This window comes from Rhinolophus sinicus, linkage group LG12, assembly GCF_036562045.2.
Source record: "Rhinolophus sinicus isolate RSC01 linkage group LG12, ASM3656204v1, whole genome shotgun sequence".
NCBI classification, from domain to species: domain Eukaryota; kingdom Metazoa; phylum Chordata; class Mammalia; order Chiroptera; family Rhinolophidae; genus Rhinolophus; species Rhinolophus sinicus.
In genome coordinates, this window is record NC_133761.1 from 49470497 (window position 1) to 49490181 (window position 19685).

Here is a 19685-nt window from a genome sequence, read left to right on the forward strand (position 1 = left end):
ACATTCCATGCAAATAGAAATGAAAAGAAAGACAAAATGGACTTTAAAGCAAAGAATGTACATGAACAAAGAAGGACATTACATAATAATAAAGGGTTCATTTCAAGAAGAGGATACAGTAATTATTAATATCTATGTACTCAACATAGGCGCACCTAAATATATAAAGCAAATATTCATGGATATGGGGGGCAGAAATTTACAGTAAACAATAATAGTAGGGGACTTTAATACCCCACTAACCTCAATATATAGATCATCCAGAGAAAAAATTAATAAGGAAATAATGGCCTTAAATATCCCAGTAGAGCAGATCAATTTAACAAACATTTATAGGACATTTCTTCCCCAAACTGCAGACAACACATTTTTATCTAAAGCACGTGAAACATTTTCCTGAATAGACCACATATTAGGCCACAAAACAATCCTTAGTAAATTCAAGAAGACCAAAACTATATCAAGCTTATTTTTTGACCAGAATGGCATTAAGCCATTCCTAGAAATCAACTCCAGGAAGAAAACTGGAAAAAACACAAATACATGGTGATTAAACAACATGCGATTAAACAGCCAATAAATTAAAGAGGAAATCAAACAGGAAACTAAAAACTACCTTGAGGCAAATGAAAATGAAAACAACTTCCCAAAATTTAAGGGATGCAGTAAAAGGAGTTTTTAGAGGGAAGTTCATAGCAATACAAGCCTATCTTATGAAACAAGAAAAATTATGTATAAATTTATACATAAAGGAACAAGATAAGAACATGCACAACCCAAAGTATGTAGAGGAAAAGAAATAATAAAGATCAGAACAGAAATAAATGAAATGCGACTAAAAATACAATTTAAAAGATCAATGAAACTAAGAGCTAGTTCTTTAAAAGGATAAATACAATTGACAAACCTTTAGCCAGACTCATCAAGAATAAAAAGGAGTGAGCACAAATGAATAAAATAGGAAATAAAGGGGGAACAATTACAACAGTCTCTCTGACAAATTGTGTTGGAAGAATAGGAATATGCAAAAAAAAAGAAGAGAAAAGAAAAAATAAAAGAGAAAAAAAAGAAATTGGAGCACTCTTATACCATATACAAAAATAAACTGAAAATGGATTAATGACTTAAATGTAAGACCTGAACCCATAAGACTCCTAGAAGAAAACATTGGAAGTAAATACTTTTACATTAGTCCTAGTAATATCTTTCTGGGTATGTCTTATTGAAGCAAGAAAAATAAAAGCAAAAATAAACAAATGAGACTTGATCAAATGAAAAGGCTTCTGGACAGTGAAGGAAACCATTAACAAAACAAAATGCAAACTACCTAATGGGAGGATATGTTCACAAATGATATATCTGATAAGGGATTAATATCCAAAATATATAAGGAACTCATACAACTCACTAACACCAACAACAAAAAATAAGCAATCTGATAAAAAAAATTGACAGAGGACATGAAGCGATTTCTCCAAAGAAGACATACAAGTGACCAACAGACATATGAAAAGATGCTTAACGTCATTAGTCATCAGGGTAATGCAAATCAAAACCTCAATGAGATACCACTTCACACCTGTTAGAATGGCTATTATGCAAAAGACAATAAAAAAAAAAAAACTAATGAGAATTTAAAACTCTGGAAGAGCAGTGGGGAAGATACAAAAGATTGAATGTATTAATGAAACAATGAATGAATTAGTTAATTCAAAAAATATTTATCAATCACCTATGAGCCAAAATGGTGCCAAGTACTGGAACTACTGGAAGGAAAAAAGCATATACAGTCCGTGGCTTCATGACACACAGTCTATGGAGGACAAATGATGCCAGAATAGGCAAACGACTTCTCTGCCCTGACTAACCCAAAGAAACGAGATGATTGCCTCCTTCTCCCAGTCACATAGCAATTCCCTTGCACTGCACATCTCATTGGAAGTTGATCATCTTGTGACTTTATTATAATGATTGATAAATACGTTTATCCTTTCTATGCCTTATTTTTCTTCCATTTGATTTTAGCTTCTTTTAGGAGCAAAAGCTGGATCTGATTTGTCTTTATATCTCTTATAATTATCAAAATGTGTTACAAATAGCTCCACAGGGTGTACAGAGGGTGCCAAAAAAATGTATACACATTTTAAGAAAGGAAAAAACTGTATTAAATTTATAGTACTCAATATATACCAATAATCAAAGATGAATACAAGTCATGTGTATATATATTTTTTGGCACCCCTGGTATATTTTTTAATGTGATTTTTCTTTTTCTGGCTCAGTACGGTCATCAAGAACAAGAAGTAGAAAGCAGAAAAGGCTTTTTAAAACAACCCTTTTTCTTTCTTTTTTATTTTTGGTAAGAACACAAGTTCTACTCTCTCATCAAATTTCAAATACACAATACAGTATTACCAAATATAGTCACATTATATATCAGACCCTCAGACTTTCTACATTTTATAGCTGGAAGTTTGAATCCCTTTACCAACCTCCTCCCATTTCCCCCACCACCTAGCCTCTAGCAAACACCATTCTACTCTCTTTTTCTAAGTTTGACTTTTTAATTTTTTTCTTTTTTTTTTAGATTCCACATATAAGTGATACCATGAAATATTTGTGTGTCTCTGTCTGGCTTCCTTCAATAGCATCATACCCTCCAGGTTCATCCATTTGTCACAAATAGCAGAATTTCCTTATTTTTTTAGGAAAAAAAAATTTCTTTATCCATTTATCTGCCGACCAACACTTAGGTTGGATCCTTTGGCTATTGTGAATAATGCTGCAATGTATAGGAGACTACAGATATCCCTTTAAGATGCAATTTCATTTTCTTTGGGTATGTAGCTGGAAGTGGAATTGCTGGATTGTTTGATAGTTCTATTTTTAATTTCTTGAGGAATCTCCATACTCTTTCCCATAGTGGCTGTAGCAGTTTACATTGCCACCCTTTCCTCCACATCCTCACAAGCCTTTTTCTCTTTTGACTTTTTGATAGTAAACATCTTAACAGCTGTGAAGTGGCATTTAATTGTGGTTTTGATTTGCATTTTCCTGATGATTAGTGAAGTAGAGCACCTTTTCATGTACCTGTTTTTTTATTTGTATGTTTTGGGAAAATGTCTATTTAGGTCCTTTGTCCATTTTTCAATTGGGTTATTTATGTGTTTATTTAATATACACTTTTTGCTATTGAGTTGTGTGACTCCTTTATGTATTTTGGATATTACTCCTTATTGGGTATGTGGTTTGTAGATGGTTTTCTTTGTTGTGCAGAAGAAACTTTTCAGTTTGATATTGACTTTTAGCTTTTCTTGACTTTGCTTTTGGTGTCAAATGCAAAATGTCTTTGGCAAGGCCAATGTCAATTGTCAAGGAGCTTACCCCCTATGTTTTCTTCTAGGAGTTTTACAGTTTCAGGTCTTACATTTGAGTGTATTCATTTTGAGTTGATTTTTGTATATGGTGTGAGATAGGGATATTCTGACATTATTTTGCATGTATCTGTCCAGTTTTCCAACACCATTTATTAAAGAGACTATCCTGTCTCCATTGTATATTTTTGGCGCCTTTTAAAACAATTAATTGACCATATACGTGGGGGTTTATTTCTGGGCTCTCTATTGTGTTGATCTGTATGTCTGTTTCTATTCAATACTATAATGTTTTGATTACTATAACTTTGTAATATAGTTTGAAATCATTAAGTATGATGCCTCCATACTTGTTCTTCTTTATGAAGACCGTTTTGGCCATTTTGGTCTTTTTTGGTTCCATATACATTTTAGGATTATTTTTTTCTATTTCTGTAAAAAACTGCCAGTGAAAATTTGATAGGGATTACATTGAATCTGTAGATTTCTTTGGGTAGTGTAGACACTGTAACACTGTTAATTCTTCCACTCCATAATCATGGACTTTCTTTCCACTTATTTGTGTCTTCCTCATTTTCTTTCATCAATGTCTTATAGTTTTCAGGGTATAGATATTTCACCCCCTTAGTTAAATTTGTTCCTAAGTATTTTAGTTTATGATGCTGTTGTAAATGGAATTATTTTCTTAATTTCTCTTCCTGATAGTTCCTTGTTAGTGTACAGAAATGCAATTGAATTTTGTATATTGATTTTGTATCCTGCAATTTTACTAAATTTGTTTATTATGTATAACAGTTTTTCTGATGGACTCTTTAGGATTTTCTATATATAAATCATGTCATCTGCAAATAGTGACAATTTCACTCTTCCTTTCTGATTTATTTCTTTTTCTTACCTAATTGCTGTGGCTAGGATTTCCAGCAGTACGTTAAATAAAAGTGGTCAGAATGGGCATTGTTGTCTTGTTCCTGATCTGAAATGAAAAACTTTCAGTTTTTGCCTTTGAGGATGATGTTAGCTGTGGGCTTGTCATATATTACCTTTATTATGTTGAGGTACATTCCATCCATGCTTAATTTATGGAGTTTTGTTTTGTTTTGTTTTGTTTTTTTGTCATGACAAGATGCTGTATTTTGTGAACTACTTTTCCTGTGTCCAGTGAGATGATCATATAATTTTTATCCTTCATTTTGTTATTGTGTGTATCACATTTATTGATTTGTATATTGTGAACCATCACTGCATCCCAGAAATAAATCCCACTTGATCATGGTGTATGATCCTTTTAATATTCTGTTGAATTTGGTTTGTTAATATTTTGTTCAGGATTTTTGCAACTATGTTCATCAGAAATACTGGCCTGTAATTTCTAGAAAAAAACATATTTTTAATTTGGAAGCTTTCAGCAGCTAAACTCAAAATTCAGATTTTAAAAATCCCTAGTTAATTTCACAAGAAATGAGGATTATAGGTGATCACTAAATAAGCTTTTAAAAAGTTGTCATGTTCTATAACTTTCAGATATTACATAGTTCCTGAGTTCTACTTACTTAATTCTGAGACTCTCTTTAGTATAATCCTAAGACTTTTCAGACTTCAGCACAGGAATCCTAGGCAGAAAAGCTGGTAAACAGACAAATGTTGGATTAGTTCAGAGAACTGAAATTTATTCCAGAATGGTACCCCAGAAACATAGGTATAGTGTGATAGATTTTTTTTCATAGATTCTACATTATTTGGTTGTAATAGTGGTAGCTCCCAACCCCCACTGAGCTTATCTAAATAAGCAATATTTTTCATGAATAAATATTGACATGAACAAACACATTTACATAGGCCGAGTACAAGCAGTTATTAAATTGTTATAAAAATTGCAATTTTTACATGGTCACAAAAAACAGACCTGAGATTTAAGTTTCACAATTTGACAGTAGATTTCACATATTCTTAACAGTTATATCTCATTTCAATAATTACAACATCTTTTCTATTTTGGAATTTCACCTGGCATATTTGCCCCTTCCTCCCACATCCCCCATTAGTTAAGCTAATGTTAAGAATCAGTCATAGTTTAGGAATTATGAGTATACACTGGGAGGTCACATTTTGTAGCATTGAAGAATGCAGAATTTGGGGGCCCAAACAGGCCTGGGTTCAAGTCCTGGTTTCACATCTCTAAAATGGGTTGTTATAAAGGACTGAATATAGTTCATATATGCAAAACAGGGTCTGGAACAAAGTACAAGGCTAAAAGTATTTGAATTATCTATTGTTATTGACAGTGTGAAAATGCATCACTGTTGGTTTATAAAGTGTTGTAAATAATTTGAGTGTTTGAAAAAAATGAGAATATTTAGCACCAAGACAAATCAGAGAGGAATCATGTAAGATGAAACTGCAGCAGTGTTTGGTATGCCCTCCTACTGCCTCTGAGGATAGAAAGTTGTTGATGAACTAGAATTGAGTGCGTACTCCAGAGAATGTTGACGTCACCCATATTTTGGATGTGGATGATATATTTAAAGGAAACTTATCAACAGATCAAGAGATAAATGTAAAATGGGCCTTCAATGATTTGAGAGTTTAAAAAACTTCTACCGGGAAGATTTTAAAGTATTTTATTCATTAACTACTTACCCGTTATCCTTGGAAAAGAACATGATTTTAAACAGATGCAAAAAGTGTAATAAATTCATAATTCCCACAGAGTAGATAAATTTTAATTGCCAAGATATTTTAATCACTTTCAATTTAATAGTTTTGGCTCTTCCTTTCCCTGTCAAATTTATTTTTCTAAGGTATGACAAAAATTAGCTGTGTGATTTGTAGCTTAGGTCCTTGTAGCTTGTAAGAGTTCTACTACAGCATATCCTAATAGTGTATATTCAATAAATACTTGTTACAAATAATGAGAGATTGACTTTAGCCATCATTTATTAATGAACTCTATTTTTCTCTGTCACTAGATTCCAATACCCATAAGTGGCTTTATATAATATAATATATTCAATTAAGTTTGTTTGATGCTTGAAAATTAAATAAATGTTCAGCCAATATTACAAATCAGATCAAATTATAATAAAATCTTTAACATTTTTCTTATTCTTTGCAAATGCTGGAATATAAACTCTCTGACAATTGCTGGAAATGTTGCCAAACAATAAGCAATAGAAATCAAAGTGGGCCTTTATTTAAAGATAGTAAATTGAATATGCACAAAAGCTGCCACTGCTTCCCCCAAAGTCACTTAAATCACAATTAAGATATTAAGAAAAGGAGGAGGATATTAGGTTAAAAAGAAGATATATAAACCAAAATGGATATAAATCCCATTAGGAAAACAGATGATGGCAACAAAATTTTGTGGGCTGTCAGGATTGGGGTTGGTAATTGTCTAAAGACCACAAGCCAGCAGGGAAGCAGACAAAAACCAATTGAGTGCAGAAGGAATCTTGCAAATAGGGGTGAATTGGGGGCTAAAACCAAAGGAGTTGGTTGAAGTCTGTTTAGGAAGGAATCAGACCTCCAGCACCCCTACATCTCTATACAGAGATTGTCATACCCTAGAGTGTCATAGATATTTATTTTCTGAACACACACAAACACACGTACACACACTACATATGTATGTTCAGTCTTTGGAGGTGGTCAAAACAGAGGATCTCTGGATCATAGGACACACTTAAAAGTGAGGACACATGCTCTAAAGAGAGCAATTGAGTGAAAGTTTGAATAGAGAAACCCCCGGACTTTTTCCTCAGTTCAGCTCCCAGAATTGCGGCAGCCAAACTTATACCTTCCAGCCAGGATGAAAAGAGCCTTTCCTGAGAGTTGGCTAATCCACTGGAGATTTAAAAAATATACTGGCTTTGGGGGTCTCCCCAAATAAAGAACGAAATTAGATCACTTGGCAGCACATTCCACAATCAGCTTGTTGTACCGTCCTGCAAATCAGTGTTTTAGTGCTGTGATTTTAAATAATGGACCACTACCTGCCAAGCATCACTCAGCAGACATCTGAGAAAAGCCTTTAACATTAAGCACAAAATCCCAAATAAGCCAACCAATGGGTGAAAACAATTCAGAGATAAGAGAGAACCATTCGGGGAGTAGAAACCTCAAAATCCTCAGGTAAGATAAGTATTGCATCCATGGGAAAAAAGAAGACACTACCAAGAAAGGACTCAAAAAATATCAGAGACTCTTGGAGTTAAAAATATGATAGCATAAAAATAAATGCATAAAAAAAATAAAGTTACGATACTAAGGTACTCTCCACAAATTAAAAACAAAATGACGAAAGATGGAAAACAAGAGATGATAAAAATGTATATATTAAAGGACCAGTCCAAGAGGTTTAATATTGGAATAGAAGGAATTACAGAAAGAGTAAGAGGGAGGAAACTGTCAACAAAATAAAGGAAGAAAATGTTTAGGCCCAACAGAATCCTCCAATATCTAGCACAATGAATGAAGAATGCATCTCCAAAGTACACTGTTAAGAATTTTTAAAAGCAGGACCAAGTGAAGATCCCAAATTCTTCAAGAAAGGAACAACAAACACACAAATAAACACAAGAGTAGTTTTATACAAAGAACCAAGGGTAAAAATAATATTGGACTTCTCAACAATCATACTGAAGGAAGATAATGGAGTCAACAGCAAAGGCTTCAAAATTCTGAGGCAAAATGACTTTCAATCTGAAGGTCTCTGTCAAACTAATAAATCTATTTTTATATATTAACTCATAATTTATTAATACATGTATTTTCAGAGGTACACATTCTAGGAAGTTTAATCTTCCGTCTACTTTCTCTGGAGACGATTACCGGAGTGTGCAGCATCACACTAAGGAAGAAACATGGACAGAGAAAGACGTGGGATCAGAAGCAGAGGCAGTGTGTGTTCAGCCGTGCGGGTTAGAGATCCCAAAGACGGCTGCTGTGCAGCAGGCCTGGGAGCAGTCACCCAGCTCAGAGCAGGTCACAGGGTGCTCGGAGACACTAACCCAGGAAGATGAAAATCAGAGATTATCTAATGTGATTGAACTATCCACAGAGATTATACAACTAATGGAAACTTTGGGGCTGGAAAGGCAATGAATAGAATAAAAAACAAAAAAATAAAAACAATTATTAATGCAGGGAAAATAAAAAACTTATGCAAGAAAGATGATAATAGTATAATACAGACTACAGGAATATATAGTGTACTATGTATTATATGAATATGCAAAAATATTTATAATGCAATGAGCAGTTAAAATTTTATCTAATCAAAATTTTGTACTAGAGGAATGGAGGTATGAGGAGTGTGTGTGTGTATGTATGTGTGTGTGGTGGTAGTAATTGGTCTGAGTGGCATGAGGTGACAGAGGGGTCAATCCGCATTTCCACAGTGGGGAGTCAGTAGATATTGCTCACAACTGAAAAATTAAGATTTCACAATATAGGCATGTTATATATAGAGAGAGTGGTAAATATCAAAAGAAACAGCTGGGAACATTGGGAATATTTGCCTTTTGGTATCTGAAACTTTGAGGATGGTTTGGCAGCTGAGGGACTTCTGATTTCTTTATCAAGCTTTAGAGATAAACTTGTCTCTATACTATGCAAGTACAATTTCAATAAAATAAAAATACATTTAAAAAAGCCTGAGAAGCATATATAACATTCAAATCACATATTTAAGACACTCATGATGGAAAGGAAATATGTAATATATAAAAACAGACTGAGGAAGTTTAGCAAGTTCTGAAATATAATTGCAATTTTGATAATTAGTGAACTACATTGATTTCTTTTGTTTTGTTTTTTTCTCTTACACTGATTTCTATTAACTGAATGAGCAAGAGAGAGGCTGAAAAGTAGGAAAAGTCAACCCTGATACTCCTCAATTGGCTAGATCAGCAGTTCTTGAACTTGATCTTAGAACTTATTTTACTCTTAAAAAATTATTAAGGATCATGAACAACATTTGTCTCTGTGGGTTATGTCTATCCTATTTAACACATTAGAACAAATCTAAAGAAAATTTAAATATTAATTTATGAATTCATTTACAAATAATGATAATAAACTCATTATGTTTTTATGAAAAGTAACTATATCTTTTTTAAAGAATAAGAATAATAGCATTCTTAACATAAGTTGCATAATTCTTTAATATCTATCTGGCTTAACAGAAAAAAGCTGGATTCTTATATCTGCTTATGCATTCAAGCTATTGTATTGTTTTTGTTGAAGTGCAGAGAGAAAGTCTGTCCTTACAAAGATATGTAATTATGTAGCCTTTTAATATAATTATTGTGGATATTCTTTGGTAGTACACCAAAACTTGACATAAAATAGTTTCTAAGGATATTTGAAATGTGGAATTCAAAATGATATCAATGAACTTCTTGAACTCTGTTATATTAAAATTCATTGGGACTTCTAGTCAAGATGGTGGAGTAGGTAAAGTGTGTTCACCTCCTCCCATGATCACATCAAAATTACAACTAAATTATAGAATAACCATCACTAAGAACCATGTGAATACTAGCTGAACAGAAATCCAATGACTAAAGACATAAAGGGGAAACTATCAAGACTGGTAGGAGGGGTGGAGACACAGAATGGGTAGGTTCCACACCCATGGTACGGCAATTAAGAAATCGGAGGGCTATCTTGGCTGCAGAGGTCCAGCCTGAGGAGTGAGTCCCAGCCCCGCACAAGGCTCCCCAGTCTGGGGCACTAGTGCTGGGAAGAGGAGTCCCCATAACACGTAGCTGTGAAAAACAGTGGGGATTGTGTCCAAGAAAGACAAAGCACTGCTAGAGACCGAGGCAGTATTCTCAAAGGGCCCATAGACAGACACACTCACAAACTTACTCATTCTAAGCTCAAGCTCAGAGGCAGCAGCTTGAAAAGCTCCAGGGACCTACGGGGAGGAACACAACTGACTAACTTAAGGGTGAGGGCTGGAGGGGCAGTGGTCAGGGCAACTCTCTCCAGGGAGAGAAGTGCTGGCAGATGCCATTTATTGTTGGTTGAGCTCTTCTCCCACACAGCCTGCCTGGTGCAGAAGGGCACCAAGTCTGTGCTCTCCATTAACCTGGCTAACACCATTGCCCAACCCTGGTGATTCCATCTAACAACCACGAGTTTTTTTCTCTGTATCTATGAGTCTATTTCTGTTTTATTTGCTGTTTTTTTCTGTTCTTTAGATTTCCACAAATAAGTGAGATTGTATGGTATTTGTCTTTCTCAGTCTGACTTATTTCATTTAGCATAATATCCTCTATGTCCATCCATATTGTTGCAAATGGTAAGATTTCACTCTTTTTTATGACAGAGTAATACTCCATTGTACATATGTACCACAATTTCTTTATCCAATCGTCCATTGATGGGCATTTCAGTTGTTTCCATATCTTGGCTATCGTGAATAGCACTTTAGTAAACATAAGGGTACATATATTTTTTCAAATTAATGTTTTGGATTTTTGGGGGATAAACATCCAGGAGAGGAATTGCTGGGTCATAAGGTAGTTCTACTTTTATTTTTTTGAGGGATCTCCATACTGTTTTCAATAGTGGATGCACCAATTTGCAATCCCACCCCCAAACGTGTATGAGGATTCCCTTTCTCCACATCCTCTCCAGCACTTGTTGTTTGTTGATTTGTTGATGATAGCCAGTCTGACAGGAGTGAGGTGGTATCTCATTGTGGTTTTTATTTGTATTTCTCTAATGCATAATGACACTGAGCATCTTTTCATACGTCTATTGGCCATCTGTATGTTCCCTTTGGAGAAATGTCTATTAATGTCTTCTGCCCATTTTTTAATTGAATTGTTCAAGGGTTTTTTTTTTTGTTTTTTTTTGTTTTGGTGTTGTGTTATATGACTTGTCAATGTACCTGTGGTAGATAAAATTTTCAAAAATTCTAAAATTTTCTTGAAAACTCAATTTTTTTTCCCCATTGACAATAAGTAGTGTCAGTTGCTTTCCTTGAAGTGATGTCTTTTGTTAAATTTTGAGAAATTGTCTTCCAAATGTTCATGTTGGACTAACCCTAGTTTATCTCGCAGTGTGTTTTCTAATAATTATGTTCCATAACATATGGTGTGTAATGGTCCTCAATAGTGTTTAACTCAGTTTCACAAGTGCTTTACCTTAAAACAATCATGATGGTTCAGTGTGAAGCAGGAGTGCTTCTGTGTGATTTTCATTTGCCACATAGAATATTTTAAAAAAAAACCTACTTAAGGATTGTGATTTAATAAAATTAACAATTTTTACCACTGTATCAAGAATGTTCTTATGTAAAACAGACAATTTTTTTTCTGTATGTGTATGGCAGAATATTTTGACCAGTAGTTTGGAGCCACTGCTCCAACTGGTGCTGAGACACCAGCAGTTTTACCCACCACTGCTTTGTACCATCAGTGCCAGTGTCAATACAGTTAAAAAGACAAATAAGGCCTTAGAATTATTGTGACCTTTTGAACTGCCAGAAACTGTCACAGGACTCCTTCTGGGCTAACTCAAGCTCCTTGAGTGTGGGGATTGATTCTTACTCATCTTTGTTTCTCTAGAAATGTGTTGAACACATGCTAAGTGGTCAAAAAGTATAATGAATTGAACTACACTGAATTAAGAGGATAGTTAAATAGTTATTTATGTGGAAAAACAGTGGGTAAATTAATGGGAGAACATTGCAAGAAGTGGACCTTTGAAAAACAAAATTGCTATATGACCTTACTTTGTTGACTACTATCTTTAAAACTTAGCCCCCACTTTATCCCCACACTCCTACTGCTCCCCCAACAGGCACTATATTGACCTACAGAACAAAACAACCTAAAGCCAAGCCTTGCATTCACGCTTTCCCCATCTAGCTAAAACAACTGTCTCTTTCCATACTTCTACCTCATTCCAAATTAATCACCTTTCTCCTTTCAAATAGCTGATGATGTAGTCCCCATGTAAGTAATATCCTTTCACTATTCCCCAGCCTCTATTTTTCCCCCTGGCTTTGAATATCCAGCTAAAACCCAAACATTTCCACAATGTGCTTCCTGATGATCTGACCCTAATGATATATCCATCCCTGGCCAACTATTTAGGAAAGTTTAGGTCACATGACTTAACATTTTATGAACAGGTAATCATCAATTGCTTGTTAACTGATTTGTGTCTATTAATATTATCTCCCTAATTATCAAGTTCTCGGAGTATAGAAATCATCTCAACAAAGATGAGGAGACAAGTTCTATAATTACTATATAAATTGTCATCATTTATTTTTCTTATAGGCTCCATACTGTTTAATACGGTACAAGCTCACTGTAGGCCTTCAGTAAACACTTGTGGATTAATTGAATACAGAAAGCAAGGGCTGCTATTTTGGAGTTAAAAGATTTGAAGGATTATATGTGGTGAATTTGAACAAAGCAAAGCCAAGTAAAATTTGCAGAATTCCAATTTTCCAATTGATTTCCATTACGTTTTATTTGTCACCATAATAGGTCCAGGAAGAGTTAAAATTGATAATGCAGTTATGAAAAGTTAATACTGTTAGTTCCATAAATAAACTACTGCACATTAATTCTTTTAACAATAATAAAGTAAAATTTTCTCAGAGCCAGTCATTTTAAAGTCCTGATAAAATGTTTTCACTGAAAGAATTCTTTGAGACACTTGCTGAAAACTGAGAAGATTTTCTCATCAATCATAGAAAATAATTTTGCACTTCGGGAAAAAAAAAAAGCGAACCTGCTATAGGAACTGGGAAATGGAAATATATATTGTGTACTTATTATTTGTCAGCTACACGGATTATATCACTTATTTAGTCCTCTCACCGAGTCTTCAAAGTAGATATTATTATCCTCATTTAGAGAAATAGTAACTGATATTTAGAAAATAAGAAACTTGTCCAAAATCATAGAATGCCTAAGTTGTGGGTTCATCACAGGGAGCTATTGTTTTCTGAACCCAAAAATTAGGTTCTTTCCTCTCCACCTTGTAAAGTGATTTCTTGTTTTAATAAGATGTCGAATGGATGAAAAATAGACTAATTAAACATGTGACAAGCTACTTTGTGAATATTAGATGCAAACTATACTTCTTGTTAATTCAAAGATTCTTTACAGAAAGGGAAACAATAAAACTTTTTTGGGTGGGGTGTGTGTTTGGGGTGATAGTGGTTATTTGGAGGGGAGGTGATGCAATTGCCTTTTTGTTGCTGACTCAGAAATGTAAAACAATGGTTTTCAAGACACAGAACACAAGGAAACAAAAGACAGTGATTCTTTTGACAGAGATGGAAACAAACAACGTGAACCTTATGAAATGCAGAACAATTGTAAATATAAACCGATGGTCCCAGAGTCCTTTTTTTTTTTTTTTTTTTTTTGTAAACTACATGACCCTAGCTCAACAAATCTATAGATGTGGCATCAGATGCCCTTTTACTACCATACGTTTACCTTGTCAACCTAATGAAATGACTGAAATTGAAAAATGACAGGGCCACTTGTACACTTTAGAAGCAGCCCCGCCTCCAAGACACAGCCATTTTGTGCTCCCGGGATCAGGATTCCTACTCTAACAGGTGGTGTCAGAAAGAAAACCCTAATCCTCCAGGGGCTGCCTTGGTGTTCAGTTTCACTTTTCACTGTAGGTGTAATCCATGCCATTAGTTTAATATTTCTCTGTGGGAAAGACACCAAGAGACAGGATACTGGAGAATGTCCTGGGATTTCCAATATCTCCAGAGGAAGTTATTTATATCTGATATAGGGCCTTCCCTTTAGGATTTACTATACAGACATGTGGGGAGCTATAGGGTTGTAGGGCGTGTGTGTAAGTGTGCATGTGCAGACACATATTTCTTTTTAATTTAACATCTTTTAACACACCCATTGCAGTGTGCTGAAAAATGCATAGACTTGTGACTGGAGAACACAATGTTTCTTGGGCTAAATTCATGGTGGATGGACTTCTATCTGTTATTGCATATAAAGGGTAAGAAGTAGGTTAGCAAGCATTGTTGTATGAATATATTCTGTCACATAATGGCATAACACATTGATTTAGACAAGAACAGAATAGCTGAGGATATAAAAATGTTCTGTGCTAAGCTATAAATCTAAGTATGGGATAGGATTGCTACCTTTGTCTAAATTTCCCAGGACATTAGTCAAAGGGACCCATGTGAACCTTGGGCAGTCTCCGCAGCACCTGCTGAGGTGCTACGTAGCAGGACCACGTATACATGGAATGCCAGGTCATTTTGTAAATCTCCTTGCTGGCAGGACCACATATCTAGATGGCCTTGTCTAACCTACTTCTCATCTCTCACCCACGTTTTTCCTTTAACTGTCTTTCCTTTTTATGTTTCTGGTTAAATAAAAGACATACGCAGACTTGTTCCCAATGACCTTAAATTTTGAGTGTTTGGGGATATGTAAAGGCAAGATCCTTGTGAGTACCCAGTGTTCAGTTTTCTAAAATAACTTGTTTGGAGAGAGAGGGAGGTGTGACAATTTTAAATCATATTAATCATTACTTCTACCCGTCCTTCCCTCAGAACTGGATTTAGGGAAAAGCTAATTAAGTGTAATTTTAGGGCCCTTTAGAAGATAGCAATATAGTCCTATGCTCATATGGTATTATATCATTTGCAAAGGTAAGGTATATTAGCTGCAATTGATTAATAGTGAATATCTTTCTATTTCAACTTGCCCCCCTGCATGCTGTCCCTTGGGTCAGGTTGAACTGGCATGGCCATGGAAATTTTTTGCACTTTTCATCTCTAGGGGAAGTGGAATTGGAGACACATTCAATTTGGGTTTGGTAGGCTGTATTTATGTGGCTCACACTCACTCTTGTACGTGGATGAACAAGCCTTCAGCCATGGAGTACCTTTCAGGAATATTGTGTTGACTTCCTTTTGTCAGTTATATATTCATAATTTTGGCTTTTGTTTCTTAAAGAAGTTCCCCAATTAAGTTTCAGGACCTATCAAACCTGGATCTTCCCCTGAGTTTCCTTTATCTGTCTCCTTGTATTTGCCTTATGCTATTATTTTATTCTACTTGGATAGAGTATAACATGTTGTTGAATGCATGATTGTGGGATCCTTATTACAATTTTGTTTTCTTTAGGTCAGGACAAATTTCTCCTCCAGAGTTATGCATAGTCTATGTATATTCTAATGTCAAATTGTCGTTTACTTATGAAACGACAGTGTCAAACTACCAATATGAATTATTAAAATTAAATGCACCTTCAATTTGCTCAAATTTGACCATACTATTTTTCCATTGTACTTTATAAATTCATGTGCTTGCTATATGAATAACATTTTACAGATGGTTTTGTAGGCTATGTTTTTACTAACTTCAACAAAAGGTCATTAATTATAGCAATGTTTTAGGAAGTTCATGCACATTACATGACCTATTAGGTACAATCACTTCAAGTAAGTATATTGAGAACTTACTCCTATTATGGTTTCTCCCCTAAACTTAACATCATTGAATTATTTTCATTCAGGAGATAGTCATCCGTAACTAATAGAAGAGAATTCTGTATGCTCATGTAAGATTTTGTTTTGCAGTAGTTTGTATCAAAGCCACAGAGAGACACTAAATTATTTAATCTGTTTGAGTTTTTGTGTATTTCCCTGAAACCAGCAGATATTTTTTCCTTGATATTTCAGCATTAAGCTTTACATTTTGTTAAGCTTTAAAATTAGTTAACAATGCTGAGAAATATAAATACATAACACCTTCCAAAAGAAAATGTTGACTAGTTTAATAATAGGTTACAAGTTAAATTGAGGACCTCTGCTTCTGGCCAAGAGGGGAAGAAAAAGCGACTGAATTCATGTTCCTGCTTGTAACAACTCAAACCAAAACAAAACAAAGTATTTAAAACAATGGTTTTCAAGACACTGAACACAGGGAAACAAAGGACAGAGATCCTTGATAGATGGAAACAAACAACGTGAACCTTATGATTGCTCCAGATTACCGCTTTGAGAGAGTTTCTAGGTTGCACTGTGGGGAGAAGGGACACAGGTAGAGCCCAATGGACTTTCTGAGTGGAGGAAATAAAGCTGAGAGTTTGGGGCGTTCAAGGCAGCTAGAGTTTCCAAAACAGAGTCTACAAAAGGAGAGAGCATCACAGAGAGAGAATTCCAGATATCTTCAGAGGGCTCTCTTCTAGTGTTCAGCTGAGTACTAATCAGATAGTCCATGAGAGACTACCCAGAGCCAGGAAAAAGAAAAAATTCCAAATAGATTAGACACTCAAAAGGATCAAACTGTTTTCATATAACTTAACTGCTTCTCAGAACAAATCTCAAGAATCTTTAAAGACTTAAAGAATTATCCAGTGCCCAAAAAAGTAAAATTTAGTCTGGCAGCCAATCAAAGATTACTAGACAAGCAAGTGGTAAGAAAATATATACTATAATGAAGAGAAAAAGCAATCAGTTGAAACCAACTAAGAATTGACACTCATAAAAATAGTAGAGAACCACATTAAAAAGTTATTATAACTGAATTCCATATGTTCAAAAAATTAACTAGAGACATGAAAAATATAAAAAGACCCCAAAACAAACTTACAGAAATGAAAACTACAATATCTGAGATTAAAAATACACTGGATAGGGATTAATGAAAGATTATATATCGCAAAAGAAAAGATTAATAAACTTCAAGGCATAGCAATAGAAACTATACAAAATGAAACACACACAGAAAAAACAAATTAAAAACGTAAAAATAGCATCAGTTGATGTGAGATAACTCCAACTGGTCTAATTATAATTGAAATCTCCCAACAAAGGGGTGGGGCAGAAAAATCGTTTAATAAATAATAGCCTAAATACCACAAATTTGATAAAAACTGTAAGCCAACAGAGAATTTCAATAATAAAGCACAGAAATATGGAAAAAGTACATCAAAAAACATCACAATTGAATTGCTCAAAAACAGTGAAAAAGAAAAGAATCACAAAAGCAGCAGGATAAAAAAGACAGGAGGATTTGGGGCCAAGCTGGCAGAGTAGGTAAACGCCATATTTACCTCCTCTCAGGACCACATCAACTACAACGAAACAACAGAACAACCATCATTGAGAATCACCTGAAGTCTAGCTGAACCAAAGCCCTACAACCACCTACATCCAAAAGAAGCTACCTCAAGACTGGTAGGAGGGGCAGACGTGGAATGGGATAGCCCCACACCTGCGTGTGACCATTCAAAATTGGGAGGCATATTTAGAATGCAGAGTCCCCCCTGGAGGAGCAAGAGGTCCAAGCCCCATACCAGGCTCCCAGCCCAGGGTTCCACTGCCAGGGAGAGAAGTCCCCATAAGTTCTCATTGTGAAAACCAGTGGAAATAGTGGTTGAATGAGCCAGAGGGCAGCTGAAGTCCTATGCATTCCTCTTAAAGAGCCTGCACATGGACTTACTCCTGACGGACTCACTCCCTCTGAGTTCCAGCACTGGGGCAGCAGCTTGAAAGGTGCCAGGGTCAATGGAGAGGAACTGAATTGTCTGGCTGCAGGCAGAGGGCTGGAGAGGCAGCTTCCCCAAGGGAGGAACTTGGGGAAGCCATTGTTTCTTTGTTGAGCCCTTTCCCTCCCTGGGTGCAGACCCAGGAAGACGCCACATCTGAGTCTCCATCAAACTGGCTATCACCTTTTGTCAGTCCTGCCTAGGAATTCCCTGACACACCACCCAAGCAGGTACACCCAAGCTGCTTCCAGTGGCTTTTCTGTACAAACAACTTCTCTTAGCTCATGCTGCAGACTTTCATAAAACCTCTCAAAGGTTCACAAAACCCAAACAATCAGCATCTAGCTTTGGCATGTCCCATACCTCTGGCTGAGCAGCCCCAAATCTGGCACTAGCGGTAGCCAGCCTTGGTTTGCAGATTGGCCTCTTGAGACATCTCCAAGCCCAGTGTGGGTGGTAGTGATTTGCAGATTGCTTTGTGGCTCATACCAGGTGGCCTTGGGCAGGGCACAGGCTGCAGCTAAACTTGGCCTACAGTGGATCACCTCCCAGGAGGCCCCAGGGCTGGCATGCCTGGTGGCCAGCTGGACCAAACTGGAGCATCACCCAGCTGCCTCCAAGGGCAACACACCCAAAGGGCAGACTGGGCAGGCACCAGAGCTCTGCTAAAGCAAATCCTGCTCTGTAGGGTCAGCCCTTGCACCATAGCTCCTCAGCTAGTCCTCATAACCAATCAGCCTGAGGGTCAATCCCTCCCATTGATTTGCAAATAGCAACCAAGTTTCAAGTAAACAGGAGGGCACACACAACCCACATAAGGGACATGCCTGGAGCATCTAGCCCTGGTTACCAGAGAGAGTGCACCATTGGGTCCCAGAGGACACTTAGTACATAAGACCACTCTACTAAGACCAGGAGACATAGAAGCCCTACCTAATACATAGCAACAAATACAGGTCAGCAGTCAAAATGGAGAGACAAAGAAACATGTCCCAAATAAAAGAACAAAATAAAGCTCCAGAAAAGGAACTAAACAAAATGGAGACAAGCAATCTATCAGATGCAGAGTTCCAAATGCTGGTTATAAGGATGCTCAGTGACCTCAGAAGGAACTTCAACAAAGAGATAGAAAACATGAAAATGGAGATAGAAAACATAAAAAAGAACCAGTCAGAAATAAAGAATATAATAATTGAAATGAAGAATACATTAGAGGGAGTCAACTTTTATCACCCAACTCCCCAAACCCCTGCCAATCTGGCAACCATCAGTTCTCAGTATTTAAGAGTCTGTTTCTGTTTTGTTTGGTCATTTATTTTGTTGGACCTAGAGGGTATTATGCTAAATAAAATAAATAACTGATTTTTGACAAGGTTGCAAAGGTAATTTAGTGGAGAAAGAGTAGACTATTCAACAAATGGTACTGGAACAGTTGGATAATCACAATATGAAAAAATGAACCTTGATCCATACCTTGCACCATACAAAAAATTTTACTTGTGATAGATATAAATGTAGAACATAAAACTTTAAAATTCCTCTAAGAAAACATAGAAGAAAATCTTTATGAACCTGGGTTAGTCACAGATTCCTTAGCTATGATACCCAAAGTATAATCTATCAAATAAAAAACTTGATACATTGGAATTCATCCAATTTTAAAATGTCTGTTCTGGAAAAAAAAAAAACTGTGAAAGATGTTGTTAAGAGAATGAAAAGACAAGCCAGAGACTAGGAGGAAATATTTGCAGACCACAAATCAGATAAGAAACTTGTATCCAGACT

The 19685-nt window shown here is 35.7% G+C and overlaps 1 protein-coding gene across 2 annotated transcripts in view; it reads right to left on the minus strand.

Moving 5' to 3' along the window:
* The window catches only part of GREM2 (gremlin 2, DAN family BMP antagonist), a 107347-nt gene that overhangs the window by 46844 nt on the left and 40818 nt on the right, over positions 1-19685 (minus strand). Inside the window, exon 2 of one of the 2 annotated variants that reach the window (XM_074316784.1) lies at positions 4925-4997. The exons of the other annotated variant lie outside the window; for it this stretch is intronic. The gene's annotated coding sequence lies outside the window, so the exon portion shown is untranslated. The remainder of the gene's footprint in view (positions 1-4924; positions 4998-19685) is intronic. 2 annotated transcript variants of the gene reach the window in all.